Genomic DNA, 16,725 nt, shown 5'->3' on the forward strand with positions numbered 1-16,725 from the left:
GCCATATTCCTCCACCTTAGACAGGGAGAGTAGGAGAATAGGGTGGAGGGAGTGTTCCTTGAGCATAATCCGTCTTTCCCTCCCAAAGCTCAGGGCAGGTTCAAACACTGCTGAGTGGGATGTCCTCTACTGTGTTTCCTATTTTTTTGGGGGGGGTTGTTTGTATTCTATGGTGGGTTAAAAACAGGTGGTGCCAAGAGAGCTGGGTTAAAGTCATAGCTGTCTCTCCTAGGTAATTTCCAAGTTTGTGCTTCAATTCTCTCAGTTAACTTGAACTTCTAATTGGCTGTGAGGATTAAATGAGTCAATTATTGCATGCAGAGAAAGTGCCACATGCATTTTAGCTGCTAATACTATTACTATCTTCCCCAGGTATTTAATTTAAAGGCATTGGATAGGACAAAAAGAGTGAATGAATTTTAAGTCACTAAGTAATCATTGCACCAAAAAGCTCAAGCAGCCCCAATTACAAATGGCAACCTAGCTAGATGGAGAACTAGCAAGATGGCAACCATGAAGTGGTGGAAACTGCATGAACATGCTGTTCATGAGGATGTTCTTAAGGTTAATGCCCTAGGTCAGGAGGCAATAAGCTCTGAGAACAAGCTAGTCATCACTTGTCTTTTTATTGTGTGCTGCTAGAACAGAATTCCTGAGACCCAGCAATTTATAAAGAGCTGAGATTTATTTCTTACAGTTCTGGAGGCTGAGAAGTCCAAGGTCAAATAGGGCTGAGTAGGGTCTTCTTGCTGCATCATCATCTCATGTCAGGAAGATTGAAGGTGGGACGAAAGGGAAGTGGGGAGGAAGGCAGGGAGACAGGAGGAGGAAGAAAAGTGAAAACAGAAGAGAACAGGGGCAGGAAGAGGAGGAGACCATACCTGTAATCTCAGTGATTTGGGAGGCTAAGGCAGGAGGATTATCTCAGCAATTTAGTGAGACTGGTCTCAAAATAAAAAATAAAAAAGGATTGGGGATGTAGCTAAGCGGTAAAGTGCCCTTGGGTTCAAGTCCCAGTACCAACAACAACAACAAACAAACAAACAAACAAAAACCCCCAAAGAAACAAAAAACCTGATTCCCATGATAACTAATTTACTTTGATAATGACATCAATCCATTCACAAGGGCACAGCCCTCATGATGTAATCACCTCTTAATGTTCCTACCTCTCAACACTGTACACTGAGTATTAAACTTCCAACACGTATACTTTGAGGGACACAATCAAACCTTAGTATCACTACATGATTTTATTAAGACAGAGAACTGATAACATCCACGAAGTCTCTTAACAAGTCTGGGATAGTGCTTCCTCTTTCTTTCAATACCTAACTGCATTGGCAAGAGAGGGAACCCCAAGGGTCCACAATTATTTCTATTTATTCTATTTATTCATTCATCCAACAAGCAGTAATTGTATGCCTACCATTGCATAGATGCATAGGATCTCACAATGTAGCTGGAGAAACAAGAAGATTCATTCCTTAATTCAACAACTATTTACTAAATATATACTATGCAAATAAAATTCTAAGTTTAGAACTGGGTATAGTAAACAAAGCAGACAAAAATCCCTGATGGAGCTGACACTTTAGGGAAGAGAAGAATAATATATGAAATAAGAATTATAAACTCAGCCTAGCTGATGGTTATAAGTGCAAAGCAGAAACATAAAGCAGCAGAGGAATCAGAAGTGTTCCTGCTGGTGTGTGTGTGTGTGTAGAGGAGCACTTTTCAATGTCCATAGCCAGAGAAGGCTTCACAGGTGGGTAACAGCAATGTAGAGACAGGGCACAAGACATAGCCCTGCCTCCCACTTTCTCCCTGCTTGAAGGCAGCCACAAAGTCTTTCAAAGTTTTCTGAGTGCAGAAATATTATTTTCTCTTGTTTAATGCACAAGAGAACATGATTTATGAACGCTGACTCAAAGGTTATAATTTTTCAACTCAGTTAAGCAGCAAACAATTATTACAGCTGTGCTCGCACTCCCTCCTTCAGGATTTACCGAGTACCTAGTCTGTGAGTGAGGTTTGGTTTTGCCCTCAAGGAACTTGGAGTCTAGTTTACTGCTAACCCAGTCACATCACAAAGCCCGACGCTCCCAGGCACAAACAATAGGGGTTCCCGCGGGCCAGGGTGGCCCGGGACTTTTCTGGTGGAACTGTGAAGCCACAGTTGTAATTCACATCCTATTGTGGATTGCAACCCGGGGGTGAGGTCTCTTGGGCAGCAGGCCACCGAGCTCTCTTTCTCCCAGTGCCTGGGCCAAAGTCGAGGCCCAGGAGACCCGGCTTCGGGTGCCACGCGAAGGAAGGGAACCAGTTCTGGCTGGGCCTGCTCAGTCCCCGGAGCCCAGAACCGTGGCCGGGCTTGCTCCTCTCTGCGTCGCTGCGGGCCAGGCCGCGCCCCTCGGCCAGTGTCGGGGCACGCTCCTTCCGCTCCTCCCGCGGCTTCCCTGCGGGTCCCGCGACTCCGAGGGGCGGGGACCGAGCAAAGGTCCCCGCGGGCCCTCCCTCTTGGCTCCTAGAACGTCGCTGCTGGCCGGCGCGCGCCGGGCTCCTCTGACTGCAGGCGCGGGCGGGAGCGCGCGGCGGCGCGGGGGACCGAGCGGTGGCGCGCGGTAAGTGTGCGGCGGGCGCGAGCTGAGGACTCCGTTGCGGCTCCTTTTTTTTTTAATCTACCCGGGTGTCCGCTGCAGACGCGAGTCGAGGCCGCGAGGCGCGATCTCTCCCGGACACCCCTCTTCTCCCTCCCTCCCTCTCTAGGCAGATGAACCCCCTGGCTGGCCTGTCGCGCCCCATCCTCACTATTCCCGGCCCCAGACTCCATCCCATCACATCGCCCTCCCCCCGACTCGCAGCCCTTTCTCATCCCCTCTTCCTCTTGCCCGCGCCTTCGTGGGTGTTGCTAGGGCAGCTGGCACCTCCTTTCCCCCCGCATCCCTTCACCACCCTGACCCCTCTTCATTCCTTGTCTTCCGGTGTCTTCCCCGAGTGTTGCCGAGGCTTCCCCAGCATGGGGGCGTGTGTGCATGAGAGAAGGGGTGGGGACCAAGCCCCAGAGCAGACAAGGGATTCAGTTTCTCTGGCCCCACCTCTTTGGCCCGGATTCTAATGGGCCTGCGCTTCGGGTAGAGGCCAGATCCCACCCCCTACCCTCCTTGATGTTCCCAGAAGGACCAGGTGACCACCGAACAGTTGCCTTGGTGCTTCATTTGGCCTTAGCTGGACGACTCTGGACCCTTTCTGGGGGGGATCACTTCCCGTCTGCACCTAAGAGAGAAAGGTCAGAGTGCACTTCTTACACATTTGCTGTAGGCGGAACCAACACTGGTCCCACCACTGGGTCCAAATGGGACAAGTGAGAGGGATGGATGTCTTGAGGTCCATGCCCTCAAGAGGCAGTCAGACAGACCAACAGGCTAGAGGCTGAGTTAGAGTGGAATGAAAAAAGTGCTGTGAGGTGTGAGATGCTGCCCAGTAAATGTAGAATAAAATTAATAATCTTCAAAATCCACTACCAACAATCTGTCAGAAAGGAAAACTGTCAGGAGCCCGATGTGTGAGTCACAAACTGGTAATCCCAGCTACTTGGGAGGCTGAGGCAGGAGGCCCCCACAAGTTGGAGTTCAACCTGGACAACTAGGTGAGAACCAGTCTCAAAAAACGAAAAGAGCTGAGGATATAAGTTAGTGGTAGAGCACACCTGAGTTCAGTCTCCTGTACTGCAATAATAGTGTGCATACATTCATACATACAGAAAAGGAAAACGGAGAAGTTGAGCCCAGACTACTAGATAGATTAAGAAATCTCCTTGGGTCCCTAAAGATGCCTTTCTTTCTTTCCTTTCCTCATTCAGCCCGCCTGCCCTCCCCTCCCTCCCTCCCTTCCTTCCTTCCTTCCTTCCTTCCTTCCTTCCTTCCTTCCTTCCTTCCTTCCTTCCTTCCTTCCTTCCTTCCTTTCTTCCTTCCTCCCTCCCTCCCTTCCTCTCTTCCTTCCTTCTTCCTTCCTCCCTTCCTCCCTTCCTCCCTCCCTCCCTTCCTTCCTTCCTTCCACAGGGTCTTGCTAAATTGCCCAGGCTGGCCTTGAACTTGCCTCCAGAATAAATGGGATTACAGGCATGAATCACCACTAACAGTGACAAGCTTTACATTTTCACAACTGCATTTTTTTTTTTTTTTGGCACCAGAGTTTGAACTCAGGGGCACTCAAATACTGAGCCACATCCCAGTCCTTTTTAAAAATTTTTAAATTTTGAAACAGGGTCTTGCTAAATTGTTTAGGGCCTCACCAGATTTCTGAGGCTGGCCTTGAATCTGCAATCCTCCCCAGTCATGAGCCACTGGGATTACAGGTGTGTGTCACCATGCCTGACTCTTTTCATTCTTTTTGAACTCTCCAGGTGCTCAGAGGATTTCCTTTTGATTTCTCTTTTTATTTTTATTTATTTATTTGGTACCATGAATTGAACTCAGGGGCACTTAACCACTGAGCCACATCCCTAACCCTTTTTTATTTTTTACTTGGAGACAGGGTTGCTTAGGGCCTGGCTAAGTTGCTGAGGCTGGCTTTGAATTTGCGATCCTCCTGCATCAGCCTCCAGAGTTGCTGGGATTACAGGTGTCCCCACCGCACCCTGCTCTATTTTTTAAAAAATTATTTGGTTAATTTTTTTTTGTGGTGCTGGGAATGGAACCAAGGATCTCCTGCATGCTAGGCAAGCATTCTTCCACCTAGCTACACCCTCAGCCCTCCTCTCTATTCCTAATCAGGCCTCATCTTCTGTTATCCATTCTACTTCCCAAAAACCTTTGCTGCCTCACCCCTTCTCCTTGTTTAACCTTATGCCTGTCTTGCGACCAGTATGTCTTTGTTTCACATACTGATTATTATTTTCAGAAGAGATGATAGAGTATCTTTAATTTGTCTTTTCATTTAAAAAATGCACTCAGGTACTGGACTGTAGACGTCAGAAGTTATAACAATTTAACACCTCTGTTTTAATTTAGCAGACTCAATTTCACTTTGTTATTTAGAAAGCTAAAAATAATTCAAAATGTGTTGAAGTTGTTAACAATGAGACAAGCACACAAGTTCAGCCATGTCTCATTTCCCCAGACAGTGGGGAAATAGTGTGAGTTCCACTGCAGTGATTTTTGGTTCCATCACAACTGAAGTTTACTCTTTCAAACTCTTTTTCTGACTTTCCAAAGTGAGTCATATATAGTCCAAATTTTAAAAGAAAGAATTGAACAGAGGACAGCAAAGCAAGGCAGTCCAGGGCACTGGTTCTGAACTCCCACGGACCTGGGTGGGACTGTGGCCCAGCACTCATTCTCTAGGATACATCCAAGGCCCTCCAGCCGAAGACCGGGAGTTGGACATGTTGGGTTTGTTGTACCTTGCAGCAAGGAAGACCTGGGTATGTAGCAGGTGATTTGGGAGGAAGGGTTTAAGGAAATGGGGCTTTGCTCTAGGTCAGATGCTGTCAGGATGTATAGGAAATTCTATGATTATTATCTTCTTAAATCTTGTCTAGAAGGAGAGAAGCTCATAAAGAGGAACTGCTAGGGTTGGTCAAGAAGCAGCAGTTGCTCATTAACCAGGACTGAGTGGGAGGTGGTATTTGGTCATTTTTGTGTTTTGGACAATATTCATGTTTGGTCTGTGGCCAGATGTGATTACGGGGTGGTCTTGTTTTTGTCTTGATTCATGATCACAGAGTGGTTTTGCCTAATGTTGATGCCCTGAGACATCGCTCATGTTCAGCAGGAGAATGCCAAGCCAGCTCCTTGCCGTACCAGTGCCTGGCTGAAAGCCCCACACCAGCTTCCTGATGTCAGCGATGCTTCTCTACTTCTCATGATGTTGGGAAGTTATATAGTATCTTTGAACTTGAGTTTCCACATCTGTAAAATGGGAACTGTTCCTACCTCCTAGGCTTTGTGAAAGGAAATGAGGAAACATGAGCCACATCCCCAGTCCTTTAGAGACAGAGTCTCTGATTTGCTTAGGGCCTTGCTAAGTTCCTGAGGCTGGCTTGAACTTGTGGTCCTCCTGCCTCAGCCTCCCAAGCTGCTGTGATTATATAGATGTGTAGCGCCATGCTCGGCTGGCAATGTGGGTTCTAGATCCTTCACTCATTTGAACCTGAGCATGTATTTTATCTTCCTTGGGTAGACCAGTTGCTCAAAATATTTGAAAATGACAGTAGCACTGTATTGCCTCCTAGTGCTACATGACAGACTATTAATTTCTAGCCTATATATTTTCTTAAATTTTTAAATTTTATTTATTCTTATTATTATATATGACAGCAGAATACAATTCAATTCATATTACACAAATAGAGCACAATTTTTTATGTCTCTGGTTGAACACAAAGTAGAGTCACACCATTCATGTTTTTATATATGTACTTAGGGTAATGATGTCCAACTCATTCCACAGTTTTTCCTACCCCCATGCCCCCTCTATTCCTCTCCCTTCCCTTTGCCCTATCTAAAGTTCATCTATTCCTCCCATGCTGATCACTCTATCCCCATTATGAATCAGCATCCTTGTATCAGAGAAAACTTTTGGCATTTTTTTGGGGGGATTGGCTTATTCCACTTGGCATTATATTCTCCAGTGCCATTCATTTACCTGCAAATGCCATAATTTTATTCTCTTTTAATGCTGAGTAATATTCCATTGTGTATATATATCACATTTTCTTTATCTATTCATCTACTGAAAGGTATCTAGGTTGGATCCACAGTTTAGCTATTGTGAATTGTGCTGCTATAAACATTGATGTGGCTGTTTCCCTGTAGTATGCTGTTTTTAAGTCCTTTGGGTATAATTGAGGAGCGGGATAGCTAGGTCAAACGGTGGTTCCATTCTCAGTTTTCCAAGGAATCTCCGTACTGCTTTCCATGTTGAATGCAACAATTTGTAGTCCCACCAGCAATGTATGAGTTTGCCTTTTCCCCACATCCTCACCAACACTTCTTGTTCTTTGTATTCTTAATAGCTGCCATTCTGACTGGAGTGAGATGAAATCTTAGAGTAGTTTTGATTTGCATTTCTCTAATTGTTAGAGATGTTGAACATTTTTTCATATACTTGTTGATTGATTGTATATCATCTTCACAGAATTGTCTGTTCAGGTCCTTGGCCCATTTGTTGATTGGATTATCTGTTTTTTTGGTGTTAAGATTTTTGAGTTCTTTACATATCCTAGAGATTAGTGCTGTATCTGATGTGCACATGGTAAAAATTTGCTCCGAAGATGTAGGCTCTCTATTCAGCTCACTGACTGTTTCTTTTGCTGAGAAGAAGCTTTTTAGTTTGAATCCATCCCATTTATTTATTCTTGATTTTAATTCTTGAGCTATAGGAGTCTTATTAAGGAATTGGGGGCCTAATTCCACATGATGGAGATTTGGGTCTACTTTTTCTTCTGTTAGGTGCAGGGTCTCTGGTTTAATTCCTGGGTCCTTGATCCACTCTGAGTTGAGTTTTGAGCATGGTGAAGGATAGGTATTTAATTTCATTTTGTTGACATGGATTTCCAGTTTTCCAAGCACCATTTGTTTTCTCCGATATATGTTTTTGGTGCCTTTGTCTAATATGAGATAACTGTAATTATGTGGGTTTGTCTCTGTGTCCTCTATTCTGTACCATTGGTCTACAAGTCTATTTTGGTACGAATACCATGCCATTTTTGTTACTATTGCTCTGTAGTATAGTTTAAGGTCTGGTATAGTGATGCTACCTGCTTCACTCTTCTGCTAAGGATTTCTTTAGCTATTCTGAGTCTCTTATTTTTCCAGATGAATTTCATGAATGCTTTTTCTAATTCTATGAGGAATGTCATTGGGATTTTGATTGGAATTGCATTAAATCTGTATAATGCTTTTGATGGTATGGTCATTTTGCCAATATTGACAATCTGCCTCTCTAAGAACAAGGGAGATCTTTCCATCTTCTAAGGTCTTCTTTAATTTCTTTCTTTAGTGTTCTGTAGTTTTCTTTGTAGAGGTCTCTCACCTCTTTTGTTAGGTTGATTCTCAAGTATTTTATTTTTCTATTGTAAATGGGGTAGTTTTCCTTGTTTCTCTTTCAGAGGATTTGTCACTGATATACAGAAATACCTTTGATTTATGGGTGTTGATTTTATATTCTGCTACCTTGCTGAATTTATTCAATAGTTCTAGAAGTTTTCTGGTGGAATTTTTTGGGTCTTCTATGTATAGAATCATTTCATTGGCAAATAGTACTAATTTGAGTTCTTCTTTTCCTATCCATATCCCTTTAATTTCTTTCATTTGTGTAATTGCTCTGGCTAGTGTTTCAAGAACTATGTTAAATAGAAGTGGTGAAAGAGGGCATCCCTATCTTGTTCCAGTTTTTAGAGGGAATTCTTCCAATTTTCTCCATTTAGAATGGTGTTGGCCTGGGGCTTAGCATAGATAGCTTTTACAATGTTGAGATATTCCTAGTATCCAGTTATCCCTGTTATCCCTAGTTTTTCCAGTGTTTTGAACATAAAAGGGTGCTGTATATTATTGAATGCTTTTTCTTCATCCATTGAGATAATCATATGAGTCTTTTAAGTCTACTGATGTGATGAATTGCATTTATTGATTTGCGTATGTTGAACCAGTTTTCATCCCTGGGATGAACCCCACTTGATCATGGTGCATGATCTTTTTGATATGTTTTTGTATGCCAGAATTTTATTGAGAATGTATCTATGTTCATTAGAGATATTGTCTGAAGTTTTCTTTCTTTGATATGTCTTTGCTTGGTTTTGGAATCAGGGTGATATTGGCCTCATAGAATGAGTTTGAAAGTGTTTCCTCTTTTTCTATTTCATGAAATAATTTGAGGAGTACTGGTATTAGTTCTTCTTTAAAGGTCTTGTAGAACTCAGCTGTGTATCCATCTCGTCCTGGGCTTTTCTTGGTTGGTAGGCTTCTGATGGTGTCTTCTATTTCATTGCTTAAAATTGTTCTGTTTAATACATGTGTCACATCCTGGTTCAGTTTGGGCAAATCATGTGACTCTATAAATTTATCAGTGCCTTTGATATTTTCTATTTTATCGGGATACAAATTTTCAAAATAATTTCTGATTATCTTCTATATTTCTGTAGTGATATTTCCTTTTTCATTATGGATGTTAGTAATTTGAGTTTTCACTCTCCTTCTCTTCATTAGCATGGCTAGAGGTTTATCAATTTTATTTATTTTTTCAAGGAACAAGCTTTTTGTTTTGTCAGTTTTTTCTTTTGTTTCAATTTAATTGATTACAGCTCTGATTTTAATTATTTCCTGACTTCTACTGCTTTTGATGTTGATTTGTTCTTCTTTTTTTCAGGGCTTTTAGATATAATATTAGGTCATTTATTTGTTGTTTTTTTTTCTTCTTTTAAGGAATAAACTCCATGTAATGAACTTTCCTCTTAGTATGCCTTCATAGTTTCCCAGAGATTTTGATATGTTGCATCAGTGTTCTCATTTACCTCTAAGAATTTTTAAATTTCTTCTTTGATGTCTTTTGCAACCCATTGTTCATTCAATATTATTTAGTCTCCAGGTATTGGGATAGCTTTTTTGTAAATTTTATCATTGATTTCTAATTTCATTCCATTATGATCTGATAGAATGCAGGGTAGTATCTCTACTTTTTTATATTTACCAAAAGTTGCTTTGTGACATAATATATGGCCTATTTTAGAAAATGATCCATGTGCTGATGAGAAGAACGTGTATTCATTTGTTGATGGTAGAAATATTCTATATATGTTGTTAGTTAAGACCAAGTTATTGGTTGTTTTATTGAGTTCTATAGTTTCTTTGCTCAGCTTTTGTTTGGAAGATCTATCCAGTGGTGAAAGAGTTATGTTAGAGTCACCCAGAATTATTGTGTTGTGGTCTGTTTGACTCTGGAACTTGACAAGAGTTTGATGAAAATATTTGCTTCATCATTTGGAGGCATATATATATTTACAATTGTTACGTCTTGTTGATGTACATTTCCCTTGATAAGTATGAAATGTGCTTCTTTATCACTTTTGATTAACTTTAGCTTGAAGTCTACTTTATTTGATATGAGGATAGAAACCCCTGCTTGTTTCCACAGTCCATGTGAGTGGTATGATTTTTCCCAACCTCTCACCTTCAGTCTGTGGATGTCTTTTCCTATGAAATGAGTCTTTTAGAGGCAGCATATTCTTGGGTCTTTTTTTTTATCTTTTTTAATTCAACTGCCAGTCTATGTCTCTTGATTAGTGAGTGAAGGCCATTAACATTCAGGGTTAATGATTTGTATTTCCAGCCATTCTTGTTTATTTTTGGTATTTTACTGACTTGGTTTATCCTTTGATTATTATTTCCTTTAGTGTAATACCACCCTCTGTGATTTTCATTGTTGTTTTTCATTTCTTCTTCGTGGAATATTTTGCTGAGGATGTTCTATAGTGCAGGCTTTCTAGCTGTAAATTCTTTTAACTTTTGTTTATCATGGAAGGTTTTTATTTCATCATCAAATCTAAAGCTTAATTTTTCTGGATATAAGATTCTTTGTTGATATCTATTTTCTTTCAGAGCTTGGTATATGTTGTTCCAGGATCTTCTATCTTTCAGGTTCTGGGATGAAAAATCTGCAGATATCCTAATTGGTTTCCCCATAAATGTAATCTGATTCCTTTCTCTCATGGCTTTTAAAATTCTCTCCTTATTCTGTATGCTAGGCATTTTCATTATATTGTGCCTTGGTGTGATCTGTTGTGATTTTGTTCATTTGGCATCCTGTAAGCCTCTTGTATTTGTTTTTCCAATTCATTCTTTATGTTTGGAAAATTTTTCTGATATTATTTCATTGAATAGATTGTTCATTCCCTTGGTTTGGAACTCTATGCCTTCCTCTATCCCAATAACTCTTTTAAGTTTGGTCTTTTTATGCTATCCTATATATCTTGAATGTTCTGCTCATGGTTTTTTTCCATCTTCACTATGTGATCTACGTTCTTTTCGAGATGCCTTATATTGAGCTTTTAATTTGGTTTATTGTTTCTTTTATTTCAAGGATTTCTGTCTTTCTTTTCCAGAACCTCCATCTCCTTATTGAAGCAATCTTTTGCTTCCTATATTTGTTTATGTAGCTCTTTATCAAAATGATCTTTTGTTGCCTGTATTTGTTCTCTGATATCATCCTTTAATTCAAAGAACTTTTAAATTATGTACAATCCTGAAATCCTTCTCTGTCATTTCTTCTGTTGTGCTGGCCATGGATTCTAATAATGTAGTATTTTGATTCATTTGGGGCTCCTTTTGCCCTTGTTTTTTTTTTTCCCATGCTGTTTGTGTCTTTCCTTCTAGCACTGAGGATCTGCAGTGTTACTTTTTTTTTTTTTTTTTTTTTTTAACATTTCAGGGTTATAGTGCCTTTGCAGGGCTCAAATACCTTTCCTACCCAGCTGGTGTTCCAAGCTGGGAGTTGCCAGAACTAAAGATGGTGGTGATGGTGTCCCAAGATGGAGGCGGCTACTTTCACAGATGTAGTGTTAGGTTGGGTGGGGTGGTCCGGATGGTGGTGTTGGGCAATGTGTTCAAAGATGCAGCTTGGACACAGTGCAGGCTCTGCTGGTGATGGCGGGGCTGACCTGGGCCTGCCTGGGCTCCGCAGGCATTGGCTGGGCTGAACTAACCTGCCTCTCTAGCCTATATTTTGGTTAATCTCTCTAGTATATTAAAAGTTTCTAGAAACAGAAAATGAATCAAAGATATCAAGAGTTAAAAAAAAGAAATATAAAAAAGGCTTTAAACAAACCAAAAGATGCTTGATTTCATTTGTATTAAAATAACAACCTAAATCTATATTGAGATTCCATTTCTCACCAATTAGACTGGCAAAGATACAAACATTTGATAACACACTATTGCTGACACTGATATTTTCACACATTATTGGAGAGATTGCGGAATGGGACAACCCGTAAAATTACAGATGCATTTACCCATTGATCTAGCAATCTCTCCTCTAGGAATCCACCCTTTGGATACACTTGCTCATGCATGAAAAATATGTACATATAGGAGTACTTAGTGGTATTTTAAAATAGCAAAATTTTAGAAATAAATCAAGTGGTGAGCATTATAGGACAAATTAAATAAACAATGAAAAAATTTGTGGGAGGGAATACTAGGCATCTGTAAAGAGATGCTAATGTGGAATGATCTCTAGGAAGTTTTGTTTCATGACAAAAAGCAAGGGGCAGAACACGGTGTAGACTCCTTTTAACATGTATTTGTATAAGGAAACATGAAGGTGATATAACTGAACAGAAGAGAAGTAAAATGGTAGAAAAGACAAGGACATGGGCAGGTATGAGGTTTCTCAGTGTATAGCTTTTTTCATATAGTTTACTTTCTAGAATTTTTTTTTTTTTTATATTGGGGATTGAACCCAGGGCACTACACCACTGAACTACATCCTCAGCTCTCTGGGTTTTTTTTTTTTTTTGAGACAAGGTGTTGCTAAGTTGCCCAGGCTGGCCTCAGACTTCACTATCCACCTGCCTGAGCCTCCCAAGTCTCTGGGGTTTCAGGTGTCACCACGCCTGGACCATGGTTCACGGTTTTGCACCATGAAAGTGTAGCATGGGTACAAGCTTAGCGACAAAAGAGAAACCTCCAACATCAACTTCACTAGGAGATTATTTTCTAAGAATCACATGATTGAATAAACCTGATTCTAATGAAAACCTACTGAGCAATAGCCAATTTCACTAATTCTCCCCAAAGCAGCGTACCCTGACAAGCAGGCAATTGGCTGTGTTTGATGTTAGATAAAGAAAAGAAAATCATTAAAGATTAATTTAGGAGTTCCCTTGTTTTCACCCTCTAATCCCTCTAGGGGGGATTGGTATCATTACCAAGGCTTTGCCATCCACAACAGATGGATTGTTATTTTGTTTTTTTTTTTTAACAGCTAGCCTAATTTTGTTTTTACAGAAACTTGTTCAATCTGAAGGCAAGTTTCAGCTTGAGCCCCCTTTCAGTCCCAGAAAAGAATATAGAAACCATAAAAATAGAGATCCTGACACCAATGGTAAACTGAGGCAGGCCACGCTGGGCCTCTTCTCTTGGACTAGCAGGATAAATTCATACAGGTCATCGGGGAGACGCTGTTTCATTAAAAGTTCTCTCCTTGTGTTTGGAAAAATAAACTCCGCACCTATCCCAAGGACGATGGCAGAAGTTACTGTCCTCTTATTCCCATCAGTCTGCTTCCTATCTAATCCCTCTCTGGTAACTGGCTTCTTATTTTCCACCCCACACTTGAGCTCCTTGGAGGATATCCTCAGGGTCTCCTTTATATCACCATCGCCCTTCATCCAACCGGACTTCTGTCCTTTGGCCACTGATAGAGTTCAGAGCATTATTGTTTTCCATTTTGTTTCACATGTTTCCCTCTGTGCATCTTTTAAATTAAATTAAATTTTTTTTGTTTTCATTCATTAAACATGACAGTAGAATGCATTTATGCACTTTGATATATCATACATAGATGGGATATAATTTCTCATTTTTCTGAGTGTATATGTTGCAGAGTCATGTTAGTCATGCAGTCACATATATATACACACAGTAATAATGTCTGTTTCATTCTACTATCTTTCCTATCCCCACATCCCTCCCCTTCCCTCCCATCACTTCCCTCTACCTAATCTAAGGTAACGCTATTCTTCCCTAGTGCCCTCCCCCATCGCCTTATTGTGAATTAGCATCCACATATTAGAACATTTGGCCTTTGGTTTTGAGGGATTGGCTTATTTCGCTTAGCATGATATTCTCCATCTCCAACCATTTACTGGCAAATTCCATAATTTTACTCTTCTTTAAAGCTGAGTAATATTCCGAGTATATATACCACATTTTCTTTATCCACTTATCTATTGAGGGACACTTAGGTTGGTTCCAGAGTCTAGCTGTTGTGAATTGAGCTGCTATAAACATTGATGTGGCTCACTAAAATTCTGGCAAATCGCATACAAAAACATATCAAAAAGATAGTGTACCACAATCAAGTGGGATTCTTCCCAGGGATGCAGGGTTGGTTAAACATATGGAAATCAATAAACTTAATACATTATATTAATAGACTTAAAAACAAGAATCATATGATCATCTCAATAGATGCAGAAAAAGCATTTTACAAAATATAGCACACCTTCATGTTCAAAACACTAGAAAAACTAGGGATAGTAGGAATATACATCAACATTGTAAAAGCCATATATGCTAAACCCAAGGCCAGCTTAATTATAAATGGAGAAAAGTTGAAAGCATTCCCTCTAAAAACTGGTGTAAGACAAGGATGCCCTCTTTCACCACTTCTATTCAACATCATCCTTGAAACTCTAGCCAGAGCAATTAGAAGAAAGAATTAAAGGGATACATATGGGTAAAGAAGAACTCAAACTATCACTATTTGCTATGCATTTCTTATTTTGCTTTCAGGAGATCTTTCTAGGTGACCATTCTGATCACATGGCTCTGTAGTCATACCCTCCAGAGGCTCCTGCTGCCCTGGCTCCCCTTTGGGGGGGGGGCATGGGCCTTCAGGCCCTGGTTGAGGGGCCTCCTTGGCCTTACCTCTGGCTCTTCCCCACTCTGCAGCCCTGCACTACAATGAGCTTGAGAAGCCATCCCAGGCCTGCCGAAGAAAGGGTCTGAGCATGGCAACATGACCCAGTGTCCTCTGGGCTGTCGCCAGTTTGCCGATGGCCCATCTTCCTGTACTCTCTTCCCCAGCTCCCCGCCCCCCACCTGCAACTCCCTGCTGCTCTAACTGAGCTCCTCTGCAACAGTAGCATCATGGTGACGATCTTCTTGGCCTACAAAAGTTGATTCGTGGGTGCATCAACTTCAAGAGGACTGCGGTGACAGGGAACCTCTCTCCACTTGGCCTTACGTGCCTTTTTCTTGTTTCATTCCATGTAGCTATTTGTGCCCATAACTAACATAAAACCTAGCTATTTCTCCTCTGGCCACCAAACTAGTAGCTCATTAAGGAGAAATTATTATTATTATTTTTAAAATCTCTGTATCCTAAATGCTTAAACACAGTTCCTGAATTTAGTGTATACTCAAAAATATCAATGAAGGATTCAATAAATGATTATGGTAAATGAATAAATGAGTCTTCCATTGAGTGCAAGATACTTGTATACTTTATGAGAGAAGAAATTGAGATGGGAGCCAGATTATACTTAGTGGTTTGTCTTTGTTGTTCATTGTTTCAGAAAGGAACTTTCTTCGCCAGGTGCAGTGATGCATGCCTGTAACCCCAGTGACTCTGGAGTCTAAGGCAAGAGGATCACAAGTTTGAGGCCAGTGTGGGCAACTGTGTAAAAGCCTGTCTCAAAATAAAAAATAAAAAGGGCTGGAGATGTATGTAGCTCAGTGGTAGAGTGCCCCTGGGTTCACCCCTGCAAAAAATAGATCTTCCTTGCATATTTTAGAATTTATTCCTTAAATGTTCATTTTTTGACTGTTAATATGTAAGAATAGGCTCAGGTAGCAACTGCTTCATAATAATCCAGGTAAAGGTACTTTAAAGAAGAACTGATGCCCTAGAGGAGATTCATGTTGAACAAAGCAAAATGGTTAAGATCCTGCTCTTAAATTCTATGAAACGTCTGACCAGGTGACCAGGCCAAGAAGCAGGGTGCATGAAATGTAGCTTTCTCTATTAGAAATTCCAACTAAACCATGGATAAGTGTTTTTTTTTAAATATTGTTTCAATTTGTGTTTTTTAAATGTAATTTTTAAATTATGTACAAGTAAGTATGTGTGTGTGTGTGTGTGTGTGTGTGTGTGTGTGTGTGTGTGTGTGTGATTTGTGTAGTTTGTGAATGGTGAATTGTTTATCTTCCCTGTTTTTACTGGGATATTTTAAAGCCTGATCTGTAAAGTGTTTTTTTTTATAAGCACTTTCATACTTTGTTGAATATTACTAGCACTTTCTCAGTTTACCCTCTTTCTTCTTTTTAAATATTTTTTAGTTGTAGATAGACACAATATTTTATTTATTTACTTTTATGTGATGCTGAGGACCAAACCCAGTGCCTCCCTCGTCGGAGGCAAACACTCTACCACTGAGCTACAACCCTAGCCCCTGCGCCTTATCTTTGTAAAGGCCCTTCTTATCCTACAATTGTACAAACATTTCTCTGTATTTTTTTTTCATACTACTTTTATGGTTTTGTTTTTCCTCAAAGGAACTGCTAATCCATTGAGAATTTCCTCATTTGGTATTAGAAAGGAATCAGATTTTTTTTTTTTCCAGATGGTCAGCCCATTTTTCCACCACTGTTTGTTGATAGTATTGTACCTGTTCCACTAAATGTAGTGCTTTTCTTTTCTATCTTCCAGTGTGTCTCTTTTCTCTCCAGCTAAATTGTGACTGTGCTATTATTTCTAGGTTCAGTAGTAGTAGCAAGTTAATTTTCATTTCTGAATTGGAAGGATCACAGTGTAGAGGACACTTTTGACCTTACAGAGAACACAATCATCCCTAAGGGACTGGTTCCAGGATGCCTCACCCTCTACCCATCACAGATGACAAAATCTTCAAATGCTCAAGTGGTGATTTTTTTTTCCCCCACTGGGGATTGAAACATAGGATGGTTAACCACCGAGCCACATCCTCACCTATTTTTATTT

At 40.6% G+C, this 16,725-nt stretch overlaps 1 protein-coding gene across 1 annotated transcript in view; it reads left to right on the forward strand.

Annotated features, from left to right (window-relative positions):
• Window positions 1-2,315: 2,315 nt before the first annotated feature.
• The window catches only part of Gsdme (gasdermin E), a 65,858-nt gene continuing 51,448 nt past the window's right edge, over window positions 2,316-16,725 (forward strand). Inside the window, exon 1 of the mRNA XM_078039968.1 lies at window positions 2,316-2,624. The gene's annotated coding sequence lies outside the window, so the exon portion shown is untranslated. The remainder of the gene's footprint in view (window positions 2,625-16,725) is intronic.

The sequence above is a fragment of the Ictidomys tridecemlineatus genome, chromosome 2 (genome assembly GCF_052094955.1).
Source record: "Ictidomys tridecemlineatus isolate mIctTri1 chromosome 2, mIctTri1.hap1, whole genome shotgun sequence".
Classification (NCBI taxonomy): Eukaryota; Metazoa; Chordata; class Mammalia; order Rodentia; family Sciuridae; genus Ictidomys; species Ictidomys tridecemlineatus.